This window comes from Solenopsis invicta, chromosome 1, assembly GCF_016802725.1.
Source record: "Solenopsis invicta isolate M01_SB chromosome 1, UNIL_Sinv_3.0, whole genome shotgun sequence".
NCBI classification, from domain to species: Eukaryota; Metazoa; Arthropoda; class Insecta; order Hymenoptera; family Formicidae; genus Solenopsis; species Solenopsis invicta.
In genome coordinates this window covers 12345170-12364858 of record NC_052664.1, presented here as the reverse complement: position 1 = coordinate 12364858, position 19689 = coordinate 12345170, and the positions used below count along the sequence as shown (strand labels likewise).

At 32.3% G+C, this 19689-nt stretch overlaps 1 protein-coding gene across 22 annotated transcripts in view; it reads right to left on the bottom strand.

Annotated features, from left to right (window-relative positions):
• The window catches only part of LOC105193379 (CUGBP Elav-like family member 2), a 688840-nt gene that overhangs the window by 454906 nt on the left and 214245 nt on the right, over window positions 1-19689 (bottom strand). For 17 of the 22 annotated variants that reach the window (XR_005574991.1, XR_005574990.1, XM_026134913.2 and 14 more), the window contains exon 1: window positions 18734-19629. The exons of 2 other annotated variants lie outside the window; for them this stretch is intronic. The gene's annotated coding sequence lies outside the window, so the exon portion shown is untranslated. Of the gene's footprint in view, window positions 1-18733; window positions 19630-19689 lie in introns of those variants that run through there. 3 more of the 22 variants (XM_026134925.2, XM_039450458.1, XM_039450461.1) reach the window with 1 other exon arrangement.

Here is a 19689-nt window from a genome sequence, read left to right as displayed (position 1 = left end):
AGCTTAAAAATGTCCCTCGTGTGCGTTTGTAAAAATTTTATATTTAATTTAATTGTAGCTTATACGTAAATAAATAAAAAATTAAATAGATTTATAAGCATTCGCAATACTTTTTTCTCTATTCTTCGATCTTTTAAACACCCATCTATTTATACTTATTTCTTCAATACATAATTTACAAGTTTTCTTGTACAAATGCACGATTTGTTTCATTTTTCTCTGCATACTTAAACGCTGATATAAAATACTTTGTTTCTGTAAATACATAAATTTAATTTAATTTATACGCAGTTGACATTAACGAAAAAAAGCGCGCGGAATGAAACTCGACATTGGGTTATCCGTTGTGAACTGTACATGTATAACGAGGCAGCGAGGCGGTATGATGGTTGTTTGTTACAAGCTCTCATATTAGCTGCACGGGTCAGAGAAGTGATCCGCATGCCTACGCGTGCTCTGTTGATGATTTCGAACGGGAGTTAAAAAATCAACGAGAAATCAGAGAAATAGAAAAAAATAAAAAAACCATTAAATTGGCATGCATCAACGTTTCGTTTCGCTTATTGTTTTATATAATTAATAAAAAAGTACAACAAAAAAAGTAGCAGTTAGTATACGTATTCGATATTTAATAACGATTACAAATACAATAACAAAAGAATATTTTGATCAAAACATTAATCAAAAATAAAGTATATTTAGTAAAATATTATGTCACTAATATACTGATTTTGTTTGAATAAAAGTTATTAATATTTTAACAAGTGAATATGCATGATGTTTCGAAATTCACGAATTAAAAGATATCGGAAAATTAAATAAAGTAGATATTTAAAGATTTTTATTTCAAGCAGTAACTTCAGAGATATAATGACTTTAGAGGTAAATCAAACATTTGTGACATTAAATTAAATTGAATTTTTTATAACATATTCAAAATCGAATTGAATCTAATCTAAAATCTTTCTATCTAATCAAATCAAATTAAATCTCTGATTTGAACACAAATAGAATTTGAATCAAATTTTCTCGGATTTACATTACAAACTAATTTAAACGTAATAAAGTATTTATAATAACATTTGCAGATTCTTTTTATACATGAAAAACTTAATCGCAAGTATTTTAGAAAATGCGATTTTATTTAGCATATTAATAAAACTTTATGATAAATTATATTAGACAAGTATGAGAATATTATATTGGTAAAAAAGTATTGATTAGGTAGCGTATACAAATTTTTTAGAATATTACTAAGGAAGTGTTTAATGTTTTTAATAAGAAAAATATATATAATATAACTTTTTCAAATTTTGTGTTTTTAATTCTATAAAATCATGATATCTATAAAATGTTAAAATTTAAAATAAAAATTCCAATTTTTTGAAGACGATTGTCTATTCAAATCTATTGTGTACACAAATTTTTGAGTAATCTATACAATTTCAAAACGATGGAAAAGTTTTGTAGAAATTCACATATTGTACAATAAGATACGAAGATTGGTATACGCTGACACAAGATTGTTCTCGCGAGAGATATAAATAAAACAATCAAAATAGAAAATCGATTCGAAATTGAATTACAGATGATTCAAAATTCTCAAACTATTCAAATTTGTACTTTTAAATACAAAAACAAATCGAATCAAATCCACTATAATTCAATTAGTGCTATGATTCTTGTGAGCAGTATTAGTGATTCACGCACAAGTTGCTATCTAAATTTATTTAATAATTTGTAATTTACAACTGGCCAGTTTTAAATCTTTATATCTCAAAAACTGCTATTTGAAGTAAAAATTTATGAATGTCTATTTTATTTAATTTTTCGAGCACTCTTCTGCTGTAGCATTATGATTCACGAATTTCAGAACACTCTAACGTAATATACAGTTAATATACAGTTTTAGTAAATAATTTTAAAAAAACTGTTTGAATTGTATTTATAATAAATTTAAGTATTATCAGTAATTTAATATTACACTAAATTATTACTAAATTATATTACTAAATCATTAATAAATTAGTACTAATTACGATATTAATAATTTTTTTTTTTTTTTTCGAATATCGTGTGCGACGCCAAAATAAAACTATTTACTTTGTAGTTGTGTGCTCTAAAAATTTACATTTCATGAAATGTAAAAAGTCATTGCTAAATAAAGTCTGAGAAAAAAAAGAGACTCGTAGAATTGGATTTTCCTGAGTATGTCCTTTTTTTTCAACTTTTGGATTCGAAGATCAAATGGAAATGTTATTGTAGCTTCCGGTGGTTTTGAACATTCTCCCGAACCCGTGCTGCATTCGGAGCAGAAGCAATGGTCTGTGGCAAATGCGAAACTCGTGGTTGCACGTACATCGGTGATTAGGTTAACGCGAACGCGACTCTTTTTTTTGCGTTACGTACGCAGAATTGTTTGGAAAAGCTGCCATCACACTCTCGTAGCTATCAAGTTTTTTTTCCAAAGTGTTTTGCGAACTCTGATATCTGCAATTCTCTTAAAATGTTCATGGTCATTAACCAATAATTGATATTACAAGTAGTTTCATACACTATAGCATCACGACGATAGAACACAAATTTAAATTTCAATATTACTTTTAAAACAATATGTTAATTATATTTTGTTAGCTATTAAACTTTTTTTAAAAACAATTCACGATAGTAATTATTTTCCGCAATCAGTATGAAAGAGATGAATATGGATATGATGCTTTCCATTTAACAACATACATAAATCAACATTACATGTATATATATTATTAATTTACAATAAATTTAATCAGAATTTGTTACCATTTATTACACGGTGCGATAAGACAAGTGTTCTTTGCACACCTATGCATATTTATGCATGCCTATGCAACGCAAAGCAGAGTACCTGTTTACGCAGAAAGTATGTGCAATCGTACGGAATTTGTATAATATAAATATAAATAAAGTCGACAGACATGATGAAAGAACTGTGCTCAATATAGTTGATTAATGATCCAAGTAGAATGTCAAATTGCATTTATAACGGGGCGAAAATCAATAAAAAGTTTATGGTCAATTATGTATAAAAAAAATTGGCCAGTATAACTATTTATAGCCAACGCGACATTAAAAATACAAGCGTATGGTGAATGCGGTCATATGCAATTCAGTTTTATTCTCCGCTCTTTCTATTATCCGCTATTCGTAAAAACGAATAACTTGAATATTTTTGTGATAAGCCTCAAATACGCGTGACGGTTATCCACTTTCGTATAATTTTGTCCCACTTTGCGCGACCTACAGAAGTTCATTGTTGCAACTTTAATCACGAACCGTAGTAGAAATTTCGCCTCGCCGCTACATCTCATAATGAATTTCTGTGAAACATTCTGTCGCGAAAGAGAAAGCGCAGTGCAGAACTCGCGACCACACGGCGAAGCTGCTCAAGCCTCGGCTCGAGCAACGTTAGCATTTTCGCGTAAGAAGTGCTTGCGCGCGTAATCAAACACCAACACAGGAAATACGTAGTATATTCGCAGCAAACTGTCGATAACTGCAACATTTGATATAAAAAACGATTTTATAACCGCTCATATTTCGATTAACTTTGTACAAATCTACCGGAAAGATGCATATATAACGTTACAGAAAATAGATTGGATTTCAAAATGGTTCATATCTTGTTCAATTCGTTTTCTGTCAATCGCCTATCAATAGTACGATATGAATCGCATTTTTTTTGTTATTATATGCAAAATCCAAATTAAAAAAAAAATAATAGAGGTATTACAAGTTTATACAAAAAAAAAAACAGATAGAGATGTTATCTTGTAACGTTGCCGTGTTTAAATTTTGAAAAAGGCCAGTCTCATTAAAAAAATGTGAAAAACATTGAATGGATTTTCATGGTGGATTTGTTGGCAGGAAATTCTCTGTTAAACCGGCAACAGCGCTACCGCGAATTGTGTTTTCGCGAATGAGAATTAAAGTTGAGGGTGGCGGAGCGAAATTAGTAACTACGGCTTCGCCTTCCGACACGAAACGACGTAATGAGCGCTTTCGCGTGGGAAACAAAGGGCGAGAGAGTAACGGGGCTTCGGTTTCGAGGAGGGAAAAAGCAGACCGCGCGAACGGAACGGGCAAGAGAAAATAAGCGGGGGAAAAACTCCAAAAAAAAAGAGCCCTCTCACCGCGCTCCGCAATCTCTTCCCGAACGCTTCTTCGTCGCGGCGACGTAAGCACTTTCGCGTGGGAAGAGAAGTGGTTTGCTCGCGTACGTAGCCAGACATCGGCAGCGGCATCCGCGCGTTCACGGATACACCGCAAGCCGCGCGCCGCCGCGTCGTTGCTTGTCGCAGCAGTAGGCACCGTTGCATTTTTCAGCACGCCTCAGCACTTTTCACACTTTGCTCTGATCTTCGCCAAAATCTTTGCTGCACGGGGGGCGCACGAGTGTTTTTGTGTGTCGCGTCCATTATTACGGATATTCGCGATATGTTGAATAGTTAACTGCCCAGCCGACACAATTAGTAACTGTTACCTATGTAATTTGGAAATAATACTTTATATGACAAAAATTTTGTAATATTTGTATCACAATTACTTGTATCTATGGCTTTCTTTTATATAATGTAAATGCAGTGCAAATGCTATATGTTATTTATTTAATAAGTATGTGACGTTTTGATATATAGAATTTAAACAATAGAACTGTGTAAACGTTACTACGCAAAAAGTAATTAGTTATAATAAAATGATATAAATGTACCATTATTATTATTTTTAAAGAAAGGCGAAATTATAATATAACTACAACGTTGTTGTAATTTTCACGTTATATAAAATGTGATACTGAAACTTATAGCTATTATATAGTAAACACATAATTGTGTCAATTGGGAGATTTATAAGTTCAAAAAGATTGTACAAATGTATTACTGACTTATATACTGTTGTGAAAGTATGAAACCAATTATAATACATTTTTAGATTTAAATATTAATTTGATTAAACAAAAAAAATGAACAGGTATAAGTGTTAATATGCATTTTAACATCACATAGCATATGTCCAGAGTTGGAAAGTAACACGTTACTTGTAATACCGTTACTGTTACTTTTTCAGTAACAAACTGACATCGGTTACTTTTCTCTTTTCGTAATTGTAATGATAACATATAACGAATTTGGTTAAACTGCACTAGTGCACACTAGTGCATATTAAAGCCTGTACATTAATCTAATCTCATTAAAAAATCAAATATAAGTACGTTGAATGGTAAAATATATATTTTATTAAAAAATAGCATAATAAAATATCAATTGAAAATTTTACAATCTAATCTGTTTATATATTTATATTAAATATCTATCCTTCGTCGATTAGTGTAAGACGGTTTTAATGTGCACCAGTGCGCACTAGTGCGTCCAATCGAATTCGCTAATAGTTACATTTTTTCAATAATGGTATTAAAAATATATAGTTTCTAAATCGTAATTATAGTATATTATTTACTGAAAAACAGTGAATAGTCTGAATACACTTCAATACTTATAACTACATCAATCAATGATATATGCACTGTCTTTCAATGACAGCATATTAATTCTAGTGACTGAGAGTATCTCCTGACCTCTTTTTAACCGGAATCACTGAAAGACAGTGAGTCACTGATGAACACAGTTATAAATATAACATTGCAAATCAGTCAGTAAGGTTTCACTAATTCACATTTAGAATATATAAAACAGTTTCCCTCATCGTCCATTTCTACATCTTAAATCTATTTGTGACATAATTTGTATAATTATGCACATGCATGTTCAATCTTTAGTCTCCCGACTATTCCCAAATATTCATAATCTGTTATATTTAAGACTATCCCAAATATAGTTTTAAGATGTCACGTGAGTCTAAACCAATCAATTGCTAAATATAATACATTTTAGGAACAATTTTAAATTTACATCATCATATTAAAATTTTTGAACAGCCAAGTAAAAGTGTAAAAATATAAATTGTGCTGTATTTATAAATTTAATAAAATTAAAATTTCTTCGTTTGCATTTTGAATATTTTAGATCTTTCTCTTTAAATTCTTTACGGTGTTGAGAATTTAAGATGTGAATTAATACGTATATTGATTTCATTGATATTTTAATAAAATACATTAGAAAAATTAAATTTTTAATTTAATTTGATTTTTTTAATGTTAAGAAATATTGGAAGAAGAGAGTAATAAACCGAACACTTACATACATAAGAGACATTATGTCACAAAGACGTTCAAAATGTGAAAAGTAACAATAAAAATAAATTGTTAAATTCGTTACCGTTGCTACAAAAAAAAAAAAAACTAGTCTTATTAAATAACGATAATGATAATAAATTACTTATAAAAAATGACATTCTTATTCTTGCTTATATATGATACACATTGCAAAAATTTAAAAATAAATTCCAATTATTTTCAATTGAGAGAAATTGAATCATATGGCAACGCCAGCTTAAACTAAAAAAAAAAAAAACGTTTTAAATGATTAATTGGAATAAATTTTTAATTCTTTTGCTAAATACAAATACAGCTTCTTTCATTCGCCGCACCCATTTTGATACTTTTATACACCTTTATACCTTTTACATTTTGAAAACACTATTTGAGATAAAAATTTAATAATTTGCAAGCAGCATAAATATTTTCCAAATACTGTTGCCTAAATATCAGTGAAATACGTAAAATATTCTATAGCCGGTCCATAAATTATTTTTAGAAGCGCATGGGCATACAAACCGAGGAAGTATCGTTGTGCACTGCACACCCCGACTTCAAAGATTCCTGTTGAAAAGGTAGGGCAAGAGAGATTCCTCGCTTTACGTACGATAAAAACACTTATGAGCTTGAATTCCGCCCACGGCGTTGTTTACGAGAATACGCAGCTGCATTATGTTATATTCTGGCGGAGCTATTGTTGGCGCCATGCTGTGTGCTCATAATAATTATCGAACGCGACCTACGTTAAGCAGTTTTTGCAATACCACGTGCGGATACGATAAACGAAGTCACGTGCGATAAATGGCAAATTTTAATTCAACAGGAAAATTGCAACTAATAATAACCCTTGTCGAACGCGGAGTTTCAGCATTTACCACGTGTGTATGCAAATTATGCAGTACCTATCACAAAAATATTTTAGGAATTCACATTTTAGGTACGCACAAAATATATGCTTTATATTTCTTTAATTAATATTAAAATGAATGTATTGGCGCATTTATATATTTACGTTAGATGCATTTTAATATTTAGACACGTGTGCGATAATGACTGGCCACAGCACGTGATGCAATAAAGATGATAAAGAACGAGAATCAAACTTGATCTTTTATTCAGACGAGCGTTTCGCAGACGTATCCCATTACAGTGCTAGCGAACCATAGGTTTGACGTAATACGTTGAAAGTAATACATGTATATTTCTGTATTACGACTGTATGATATGTAGCTTGGTAAACTACACAGGGAACAATCAAAACGTTTGCATAGATAATCGGTCGGAGACATTTCTGTCTCGCTGGGAAGCTCCGCCATCGCGATCGTTACAGTAAGAAGTAAAAATAATAAACCGTTCCGAAAGATCAAACAAAATGTATCCGCTTTAATGTAACTACATCAACATAATGTTTAAAATACGGTGAAGATACATTTTCATTTTCTTCTTTCTTTTTATTTTATCTATTGCATAGGAAATTCGGTTCTGCTAAAATATTTAAAAATTTAAGTGTAGGAAATCTGAAAATAATTTTATTAAATCATTAAAATAATTATGTCATTTAAAATTTTTCTCAGATCTGTACCCAACTAAATTTTTTTATATTTCAATAAAATTGTTCTTTCTGTTTTATCAAACTTGGAGGCCTATTCTGTAACACTTAACACAGAATTATTACATATAAAAAAAATAGCTTAGTACTATTAGTTAAATATCAGCCATATCAATTTTTTTGTTATTGTTAAAAATTGGCTATTAAAGACAAAATGCATTTGCTGCAAGATACAAGAGAAAAGTATCTAAAATGGTCGGACCCCTGCAAATTTTATCCTAATTTATAAAACCTACTATATATCTTTAGATCAATTAAATTCAATGATTGAATGATTCCAGTTCAGGGATTTTTAGCGCAATAGTGTTTTTTTGAATTATTTATTGGCAAGTATTGTTTAAATTCTAACATGTAGAGTGTTCTGCATCAAATGCAAAAAAAAATTAAGAAAACTCTGCCATTTGAGAATGACTTTTAGGCCATTTTTCAATAGAATTACCATGATTTTTTGCAAGGTTTTTCAATACATCATCAGATCTTGAAAATATTGATTTCCGAAGTAAATATTATGATACACCATTGCACTAAATCTCCGCTTGAGCTGGAATCACTCAAATTGATTATAATTGACATCAAGAGATAGGTTTTAATAAAAGACAAAATTTGCAGGTCAGAATTAGATCCTCCTCCTTTATTAGTCCAAATTAAAAGCGTATTTTAAGCACGAGTAGCATGAGTAGCTCAGAAAATACTAGCTGTTTCTCAATATCTTAGGCGTGTAAAATAAAGCATTTGATTCGCGATTGTACGTAATGCTGCTAACAAATGGACGCGGTTAAATGTACTGTATTTCTCGTAAGTAAAGAATTGCAAAAAATAAAATAAAAGGCGCAAAAATCTCACATATTGAGATTTTTCACTTTTGTCTTGAAATAAGAGAATTTCATTTTATGAAAGAATTCCTCGAAATCGAGTTCCAAAGTTACTCTCCAAGGTGAAAGTAAGTAAAATGTATCTCGACGGTGCAATTTCGATTATTTCTACTTAAAAATTAATTTAGGAAGCTAAGATTTCTCATAGGAAAGATTCAAAATGCATCAAAACATACAGTACATAATTTCAACTGAGGTTCTTATTTCCATTATAAATATTACTAGTTTTTATTCCTCAAGAAAAAAGCATTACAGATTCAGCTAAACTAATTCACTATTAATTGATTCTAACAGTGAATATTATTTTCTGTAGCATTTACATTTTAACAGCTGATAAAATGAACTTTGGACCACGTCATTATCCGTTTCTATTTTAAGGACACATTTTAGCTGCCACGGCTATATTTTTGCATCGTTAGTTAATTCATTCACTGCATGCATCGTTACTTTTTACCTGCCCGACGGCAATACCAATACTATCGTTACGAGTTACAAAATAAGCTTCCTCCTTACATTAATTAATTTAATTAATGTGTGTATGATTACTTGCTAAACAAAATAAGATAAAATTTATTAAAAAAAATAAAATAAAATCGTTAAATGATTCTTACAACCAGTCATTCAATTAGGCATTTCTATACATCAAAAATAATTTCCGTAACGTTCGATATACATGTTTGAAACAAAGGCTGATAGGAATCGTGTAAAAGCGCAAAACCAGCATGGCGAACGCGAGCGCTGAACGAGCGAATGCGTTGTAATCAACTAGCGACGTAGTAGATTGGCTGTCTCGCAAAAATTGCGGCTATCCGAAATTCCGAGATTAAACCAGAAACGGCTGAAAAACTGTCGAAATCGCGAAAATACAGAATACGTCGCCGGACGGTGCTGCGGATTATTTCCAATCAAAACGAATCGTTTTAAATCCCGAATAAACCAATCGCGTGTCCGCGCGTTCTATCCGATGTCCGAAAATGAAGACATCAATCGCGGTGTTTGCGTCCGGCAAAACTAATTAATTAATTCGTCGCCGTTGCTCTTCTTCTCTTATCACCCCGAATGAGATCTAAACTGAGTTTTTATCAGTTAAGCAATCTGCGTTAGTGAGGATTTAGTCTTCTTGGAAAACGTCATTAAATTTCAATTACGTGCGGCGTAGTGAGAAATAGGCTTACCATTGCGATTTAAAATTAAATTTGTTTCCTAAAAGATGATTAACTTAAATTATTCCACCCGTGTCCGAGAGAAGTTATTTTCTAGCTATTAAAATTATCAGTGTTTAATTATTGAATTAACATCAGAGATGAAAGCTGGAGATATTTATGTCCAAGATAAATCAAGTAGCACTTAAATTAATATTTGGTCACACAAATCTTCCCACAAACGCTCGTAAGTTATATTGTGGAACATAAAGACGTGAAAGCCATTTTCAGTCACAGCAGAGCTTGGAGTGCCTAATAATAAATTTTGTAAATTTTATAATCTCCAGTTCATACGAACTGCGCGTCGCATATTCATCAGTCTTGAAATACTAGTCCTAACTGGAGTCCTAAACTGGAATCGGAATACGTAATACACAAATTAATTCACATGAGCTGGAGATTGTAAAATTCATACAAAAATTATAATTGGGCACCGAAATCTGCTGTGACTGAAAATGGCTCCCTCATACATTTTTATGTTTAACAATTGTATCAAATTCGGTTTAACTTCACTTCCATGTAACTCGATCTAATGTCACTTAATATTTTATTTAAATATTGTAGAACATTTGATAACATCGAAAGCACACACGTTTCTAGTTTCTCATATTTTCTAATAGATTAATAAATGCCTAGTTCTTTCTGTCGCTTCTCTTCAGAAAAATATAAATAAATAAATAATTACTTAAATCGCCAAATATATTAAGTTTGTACGTTTACACAGAATCCTTTATGATTTTAAGACTCTTTAAGACCGTTTCTTCTATTTTGTCTTACTTCGTTCGAATTAATGTGTATCATGTGTATACGGATGCACAATGACACGCGCAATTGGCAAGCGTACAGAAATTAGTTTTTAAATAGCGCTCATGTTTTTTCAAGTGAAGAGAATACAAATAGAGCGCGTGCGGATGCTGCGTATACGTAAGCGTACAGTAGAAATCGTGATCTTTTCAAGGTGGGTTTTATTTGCATTTTGTAGCGATCAGCCCAATTGCGTCGTATATCCGTTTGATTTCCCATATGCGAGTGCTCTGTTCGCGAATCTTCGATTCGATCGCTTTATACTTTAAAATTGGATTCTTGCCAAAGGCGTTCCACAACGTTTTACGAGTCACATTACATTTGCGTGTAAATAACACTTCAACATCTAGAGCAAGATTGTGGAGCTACAAAACAAAAGGGAGCACGTGCTAAAGCATAACTATAAAATAACAAATTATAAAAACAGATTAAGTTACTGTATATATAATTTTATTTAATTTGCATTATTTTTCTCAATTAAAACTGTTATATTTATTATTATAACATTTATCTTTAAATCTTTTTCGTTTAGAAAATAGACGTGCGTGCCATACAAAATGGATAGATAAAAAATATCTTTATTTGGCAATTTCAGATTATTTTTAATTCAGAAATAACCTCTACAAATTATTTTGTAATTTCATAAATGTTTTGCACGTATGTGTATACAAAATATATAATAAAATTATTATTTAGTAAAATTCAATATGTATCAATAATCGATTTATTTCATTGCAAATTAAAAACAAATTTTAAAAAAATTATATTTATCAGATATTAATTTATTGAATTTCTTTCTAAAGATTAAGATATTAAGATTATTGTTTATTCAATCATGCTTGAAACGATTCGCAGATTAAAATAACTGTGACAGTTGTAAACTGCAAAACATGTTTGTAAAATTTCAGAATCGTTCGACTCGTATACAAAATAATGATCAATATGTTAAAAAAACAACAATCTCAAAAACAAATGTATATAAAACTGAAATAAATTCACTTATTCTTGTTTTATAGACTAATCATATATTGAATGAAAGTTATAAAAAAAATGCATAAGAATTTTATAGACACTCTATACGTATGCGTGTATATATACAAGATGATTCCTAAGTGTAAAAAATTTAAGAGGACATTCCTTAGCTTATTTTACGAAAAGAAGATCCAATAAACATATCTTTTTTCACAGTGCTTTGTTTCCAAAAAATAGTGTCAAAGTTGAGAAAAGAAATATAAAAATTTCAAAAAACGCCTAAAGATATTTTATTTAAATGAAAGTGCTTATATGTGATATTCAAAAGCATTTTTCAATGAAACATTTATAGACTCACCAAGGGCTTTCGTATGAATAATAATTAAATTAAAATAAAAAAATAAAAAAAACTGTTTTCTTTTCAAATTTAACAATTCTTTTGAAATCTTGAACTGAAAATCTTAATCACTAGTAAGTATACGAAAGATTAAAATATCTAAGCGGTTTTGTAAATTTTCAAAATTTTCATATTTCTTTTTTCAACTTTGACATCTTGTAAAAACGAGACGTTCTGCTAATTTCTGCTTCTTATATAGTATAAATAAACGTGGCTTGTCTTGAAGTGTCCAATTGAAATATATATGTGACTTTTAAATTAGCATTTGACCTATCCTTGCAACGTTGATCTAATAATGTCGTTTGTCGTAATAAAATACATCCATACTTACTCATATAACATTGATCTAATAATATCACAGAAATGCTGCAATAATAAAGACTTCGAGTCTTGCCATATTGTTATTATTATGTCTTGTTATAGTATACATAGCAGACAAATTTAAGCCACAATAAATAGAAAAATGTGTTTTAATATGAGGTATATCCACATTGTATAACAATAAGATGTATATTCGCATATACACACATGTAATATACATCATCAATCACCAGCAATGTATCGAGAGAATTTGAGATGAAAATATATTCTATCGCCGTGAAAATTTGAAAGCGTCTACATAAAAGCGATGAATACGGATCACTTTTCACGACCCTGTAACCAGGCCGTGGTCTAAACTTTGCGAACGTTAACAAGACGACGGCGGTGATGGGATAGTTTCGCGACTTTATGTTACGTAAACTTATTCTGGGTTTTCTTTCGGGGAGGTCGGTAAATTCGAGCGCCTAATTATAGAGGTGCCAGAGAGAACGCCTTTAACGCCTCCACCACCCGCTTGCTTCTTCCCACGAGAAACTCCGGTGGTGCGAAGGGCGGGACTGAAGGAGGCACTTGGCTCACCACGAACTAAGAAGTTTCAATTTCCGAACATAGTCGCGATACGATGGTGTTATTAATGCAATTAAGCAGGATTTCCTTCACACGATACGGTCTTGTTGACTACACCGACAGAAAGTAATCGAGCAATGCCATGTCTTAATCTAACGTTAGTATATTATATATATTAAAACTTGAAGGAAATTCTAACGTGTATAGAGTCATTTTTGACGTCTTGTTGCACTTTAATCAATTTTGATCAATTCCAATTGTATTGCAGTTACACAAGAAAAGTTGTGTTTTATTTGTATTTTAAGCAAAAAATTATAAAAACTTGAAATTAAAGTATTAAAAATAATACAAAGAAATTTGATTTATTTACTCTTTTTTTTAAAATCAATATTTCAACTTTTAATAAATTTTTCAAAATATTTATTGTATCTGTCTTTCCATAAATTATGATATTTTCATTTTTTTTTATTAAATATATAAAAGTAAACAGAGTAAAGATAATAAAAAAAGTATGTGTATTCAAAATAAAACTTTATAAAACGCTAAATTATCGTCAAATAATGTTTAGATAATACAGTTGTATTGTACCGTTTGGCGTAATCACATGTACAATAATGCTTTGTTTTATTTTTATATATATCAATAATCCCAGCATAAAAGCGACTCTGTCGTTTTCCATTTGCAAATCTGCATTTATCTATCATTCCACGCCTGCATTTTGCTCATTGCAATTTCGGTATTGCTACCATCATATCTGTCATATTGTTAACATTAATCAATACAGAAACTGAAGCACCGTTTTTTTTCTTGAGCACGTCGAATATCAATGTAAATTACATTACCAATCGACATAAATTATACACAAGTACAAATGATCGTTGACAAACTTTTTTAATAAAAAATATGAAATATACATATTTATTTAATATACTACACATATGCAATATACATGCATATCGCACATTTTTAATTGTTTACAAATTGTTTGCAGATTATAACATATTAAATTTTAAATAAAAATATTTTACTAACAGCTGTGTGTTCTGTTATATAAAAAATTTTTGAAGCTTTTATTTTGTGAATTAATCAGTCTAATTTATCAAAAAATATTTTATATTTTTTGTTATATTATATATATTATGATATATATGTTTCATTATACCATCTCTCTTTTATGATACCGAACTGCAAACAAAATAAATACAAATATATTTGCAGATATGATAATATACAATATTCAATATGTGACTTTCAAACTGCACTTACATTTTATTATTATTATTATATAATTTAGTGTTAGTTCTTATTTCGTAATAACATTATTCCAACCAAAGATATTTTGATTTTAATAATTTTGTAATTACAATGCAAACAGACAGAAACAGCGGAAAATTACAAAAAAATGCAATGATAAAAAATAATAATTGCTTCACAGAATTAATCTTACGATGAAGAATTGATTAATGTTTTTACTTGTATGAATATGCTATAGGCATAATATTAGTTTTTTATTATCCAATTTTTCCATTGATATAAAATTATCATAGCATTGAGCTAATTATAGCATTGCTTCGTATGCTAATCTTTCAATCTTAACGTCTGCTTTTAATATACATACATTGAAAAAAAGTTTACTAAAAAAAATTTTTTTTAACTTCAGTAAACCATGTGTTTGTATAGCATATAAAATTCTTATTTTACTAATTACAATTACGCATTATTTTACAATTTTTGAAAATGCATCGGCGGGATTCAAACCTAAGATCTTTGGAACAATAACCTAATATGCTAACACTGAGCTAATCGTACGCTTGTGATACTGTTAATAAAAAATTATATTTGAAGTAAAAATGATTTCAACAAAAAAAAAATTTGCGTTTTGAGTATCGTACAAACACTCTCGCTAGCCCTTTGATTGTTTAGCCATAGATATTTTTAATATAACTTATATAAATAATTAAAACCAGTTCATGCCCATGGCCATATCAGTAAAGATAATCAAAAAATAACAATTGGAAATAGTACCGGAGCATGAAAAAACATTATTAACGTAAAAAGCACGTTGCAAAAATCAATTTTGCAACTAATTGTTATAAACAAAAGATTGACTGTAGAGGAAAACTGATTGTGTCAATCAATTCTATGGAAAAAATTACAATTAAAAAAATATATACAGACTCTTAAATCATTTATATTTTATACAAAAAAGGTATTTTGATAGAAAAAAAAGAACTTGTAGATTAAAAAATGCCCTTTAAAAGTAAAAAAAATATATTTCCTGAAAATAAAAAATTGTTTTGTTTTTTATCGAATATATTACCTTTATTCAAGTTTACGTTCTCTCAAAATTAACAAATTGTTTTTAAAAAATATTTATTTCTTTTAAATAAACTATATATTAATTTTATAACTTTGAAAAATTAAATTTAAACAAATATTTACTGAAACAATATTTTTAAAATTAAAAAATTTAAATTTAATATTTTAAACATTTATTTACTAGATTTCAACAAAATTTTATCGTAATTTAGTAAATCTGATTTAGATTTAAATCAATTTTTCAACAAAAAATCGTTTTTTTATTTCAATGAAACAGTTTACTATAATTAAGAAAAAAGTTTTATACTTAGAAATTGTTTTCTTTAATTAAGTAAATTTAAATTTAATAAATAAATTTACTAAAACCAAGAAAATTTTTTTTCAGTGTATGTCCTTGTATTTACAGCAATTAGATCAATGTTGTATTTGATTTGCAACTAACGGTCGTTTTTTTTTTCATTCAAAAATAAAAACTCGGATTTTCGGAAAGATTTTGTGAAAAGTGGCCAGGACGTTGACATGTTGGGGACAAGGACGACACCACTTGTTTTGGCGCCGTTTCGCTAATACCGCCGAGCCCGTACTCACCTCTTCGAGTTCGTGCTCCGTTTACAAAGTGGGAAAATAGTAGCTTTGACGGGGCTCTTTCGAGCCGAACTCGTCCTATGCCGACCTCTTCTCAATTCGCACCGCAAACGCGAGAACTTCCGCGAACGACAATTCGGTCTTCTACTTCGCCGTGTCGTTTCTCACTATCGAAAGAAGGTGCGAGCAGAGCGAGCTATGCGCAGACAATACCGACGAGCGTGGTGACTACCGCGACTTTGGCACAAGTATCACGTGCCGCGATGGAGCAACGTGCCCGGTCGAGACGCAAGGTCGGTCGACCTACAATGCAATGGGAAAGTCTTTTTCGGAAGACTCAACTCGTCGAATCGCATCTCGTGGATTTAACCCTTCTGGAACGTGTCACGACTGTAATACGCAGCGCTAAATGCTCGTTGTAACATATTTATCGGTTCTAGTCGGAAGATATTACGAAAATTTCGGATAAGATTTAATGACTAATAATTTGGAGTCAATTATTATTATATCAAAAAAATGTTATTCATACAAATATTAAGTTTGATAAGTAATGCCATATTCATTTTGTTTATATTAAATGTGTTCTGACACATATTTGTCGAAGTGTAATTGAAAAATTGACTTCAAGATGGTAGAAGGTAAAAATGAAATAAAAGTGATTACATTTTGTATTAAATTAATTAAATAAATTTAAGTTTCGTTTTTCAAAATCCCGTAAAATTGTTTATTGATTTAATAACATGTGAAAAGCATGTAATTGAAGATTAGTTAAATACAAAATCATTCTACTATTCTATAAAATAAAGAATTAGTAGAATATCGATTATTTCTAACGATAGAAAAATCTGTAATTTAATTTTCAGAAGTTATTATTTATTTATTTATTCATGTTCAAATAACGATATTTTTTATGAATAAAGTGCCAGTATAATTTGTGTCTACCAAATATCCGTTAAGGAAAAATTGGATTCCTGTTAATCAGACAAGCACATCGACTTTGCGATTGTGTGTTGCAACTATAGCCGGAGAATGCACAATGTACCACGTGTACCGTCTATAACCGGCGACTAAGAGTCTCCCTATGAAACTTTGAGTTCCTGTTACGCTGAATTGTTTAATATTGAACTAATGGTCTGTTGTAGCTTCTAAGCGATGAGCAACAACACAACAAAAGTTACCATTTCTTTAAAAAAGTATCGCAATGTGGTTTTTCTAACAATCGTGAATTGCAAAATAAAATTACGTTTCCGATAATGTTGCATTTTATGCTCATAAAGCAATAAACTTTGTTTATAAAACGTATTTGTTTTAAAGATCCACAAAGTTTCCACAAAGTCAATTAAATCTAACTGATGTTTGGTTATGACACGCTGGTCTCTATAGAGATTGAATTAGGAAGAAATAGAGAATCGGTTAAACCTCAGTTATCTTTAACTGATGTTTATGGAAACGCAGAGCAGATGACCGAAATGTAAATTATGCCAATTTCGAAACAAACGGCTTATAGACGCGCGTCCATCGCGACGCCGGCGTGCCCGATTCATGAATGCGTCGCATTCATAATTCTAACATTGTCGATGTGTACCGCGCGTGACGAGGTCTAATGTAGCGTATAACGAAGCGAACGATCCAACGACGCAATCGATACGACTTTGAGTAACAGCCGGCGGCGAGTAGCTCGTCGAACGCTCGTGACAGTATCAAGAGAAGGTCAACGTCGACGTTTGCACGAACAATTGTCCGGCGTTTGCTCCATTAATAAGTATTATGTAAAAGAACAAAAGAGTGTGTGTAACGTTTTGACGGAATGGTGCCTTTGCAAACGCAACAACTCGGAGACTTGAAATAATAGTGACTCGCGCGAAACGCTATCTTTTCAACCTGTCGCGCGAGCTCAAGGACACCATACGCTAATAATCGATAAGGTCAGCTCGCCGTTCAATCATTCGATTTCAAAGCAAGTTTCCATATTCGCGGAGTAAAGTTCAAGAGCATTTATGCGAGAAGGTAACACTCGTGCAAAAAGAATTCATTTTCACAAGTAAACGGTGATTTCCCGCTAATCGAGACTCCCATCCGGGAGCTGCGTTCGCGAAGCGTGCTGTCAACGTTATTGCATCAATTTATTCTTATTTTACGTCTAATAACCGATAAAAATAGGATAACGGAATAGCGCTAATTGCGCAATCTTTGAACGCAGCTCGAATGTCTCCTTGTTTATTATGTCACACTTTTTCTCACGATGTTGTAATGCAAAAGATGCATCATCTACGCTACGCGATGATCCTTCTCCGCGCGATGCATTTCGTGTATGGAAAGGTACACATTGGCGAAATGCCGTCAAATCTAATTTTCTACCAAAGAAAGCAACAGTTTGCTTTCTGAAAAAAGCAATCCCGGCATCAGAACTGAAAAAATAATGGCAACTGACAGGTTACGGTTTTCTTCTTTCGACCTTTAATGTTTCTAGATTCACAATACGATTCACAGAAACAGATTTGCGAATTCATACGAGATGGAACGAATATACGGTATGCCACTTTGAAGTCACATTAGGCTATAGCGTGAACTAAACGGTGTTAAACGTCACGTGTCACGTACGAAAGCGGTGGACGAGCATAGGGAATGCGCGATGTAAAAGCCGTGTCGCGCATTAATAGAACGGTATGGAATGTGGGAATTCGAACAAGCCGAATAACTCGAAAGCGCCTGCACTACTCCCGCTGCACATGTTTAGCCAAACAGCTGTCCGCAGTTACGCTTATCGAATCAACTACCGGACGACTTCAACCACGTTGCCGCGTCCTAGAAACAATATGGATCGCCTCTACCTACCCAATAGTCATAATCCAAAGCTGTTTTTCACCGATAATCAACGAGTCTTTCCGGAGCACCGCTGCCTTCCTCCAGGTGAGTTTCTCCACCGGGATGCGTACAGTTCTCACTGGGCAACGTATCAGCGGCACGTCGGCATGTTACAAATCATCACGCGATCACGCTTAGATGGGAATTCCAGTTGCTCTTAATCCTCCACGATGATGATCTTGCGAATCAATCGATATGTCACTCGATTACTACCGAGATTATCTGAGCACCGTCGTGTCCTTCGCAGGGTGGATGACTGCGCAAACAGGACAATATCGCGACGAACCAACAGAGATACAATTCGTCTTCAATAATCCCTTTCACCTATCAGGAACGAATCAACACGAAACGAACTTGACTAATGGATCATCTGAACGGACGCGTTCGTCGTTGGACGATGATCCGTATGATCCGCAGATACTGTAACACAAGTCAGTTGTGCACAAGACGGCTTTATGCACTCCTCGGCAACTCTCCTATTTATCACGAGACGACTGAAACACTCGAACAGTCGTGCTTCTCAAGCAGACCTCACCGCGACACAGGTCAATGAGTACTTCGCGGTACCCCCGGATAATTCTCGCAGCCACGCGTGTGGAGACGATTTCGCAGTAATCGAGAGCACTTGTTTAGCGAGAAGGGACAACCGGAAGAGAGGGGAGGACGCACTTGCCGTGAACGCACGGGAGACCACCCTTCGCGATCACGTCCGCCGATGCGAACAGGTGGGCACACGCTCGACAAGTCACGTCGCGCGCGGAACACGCGAATCCCGCGAGTTCCGTTGATACCCGACGTAGAATAGGATACGCACACGTCGTCGCGACGGCTTGACGTCGACTGAGGTGGCACGGGTACGGCGCCTCGCGCCTGTCCGTCCCTGCTTTGCCGCCACCACCACCACCACCTCCGCCACCGCCGCCGCC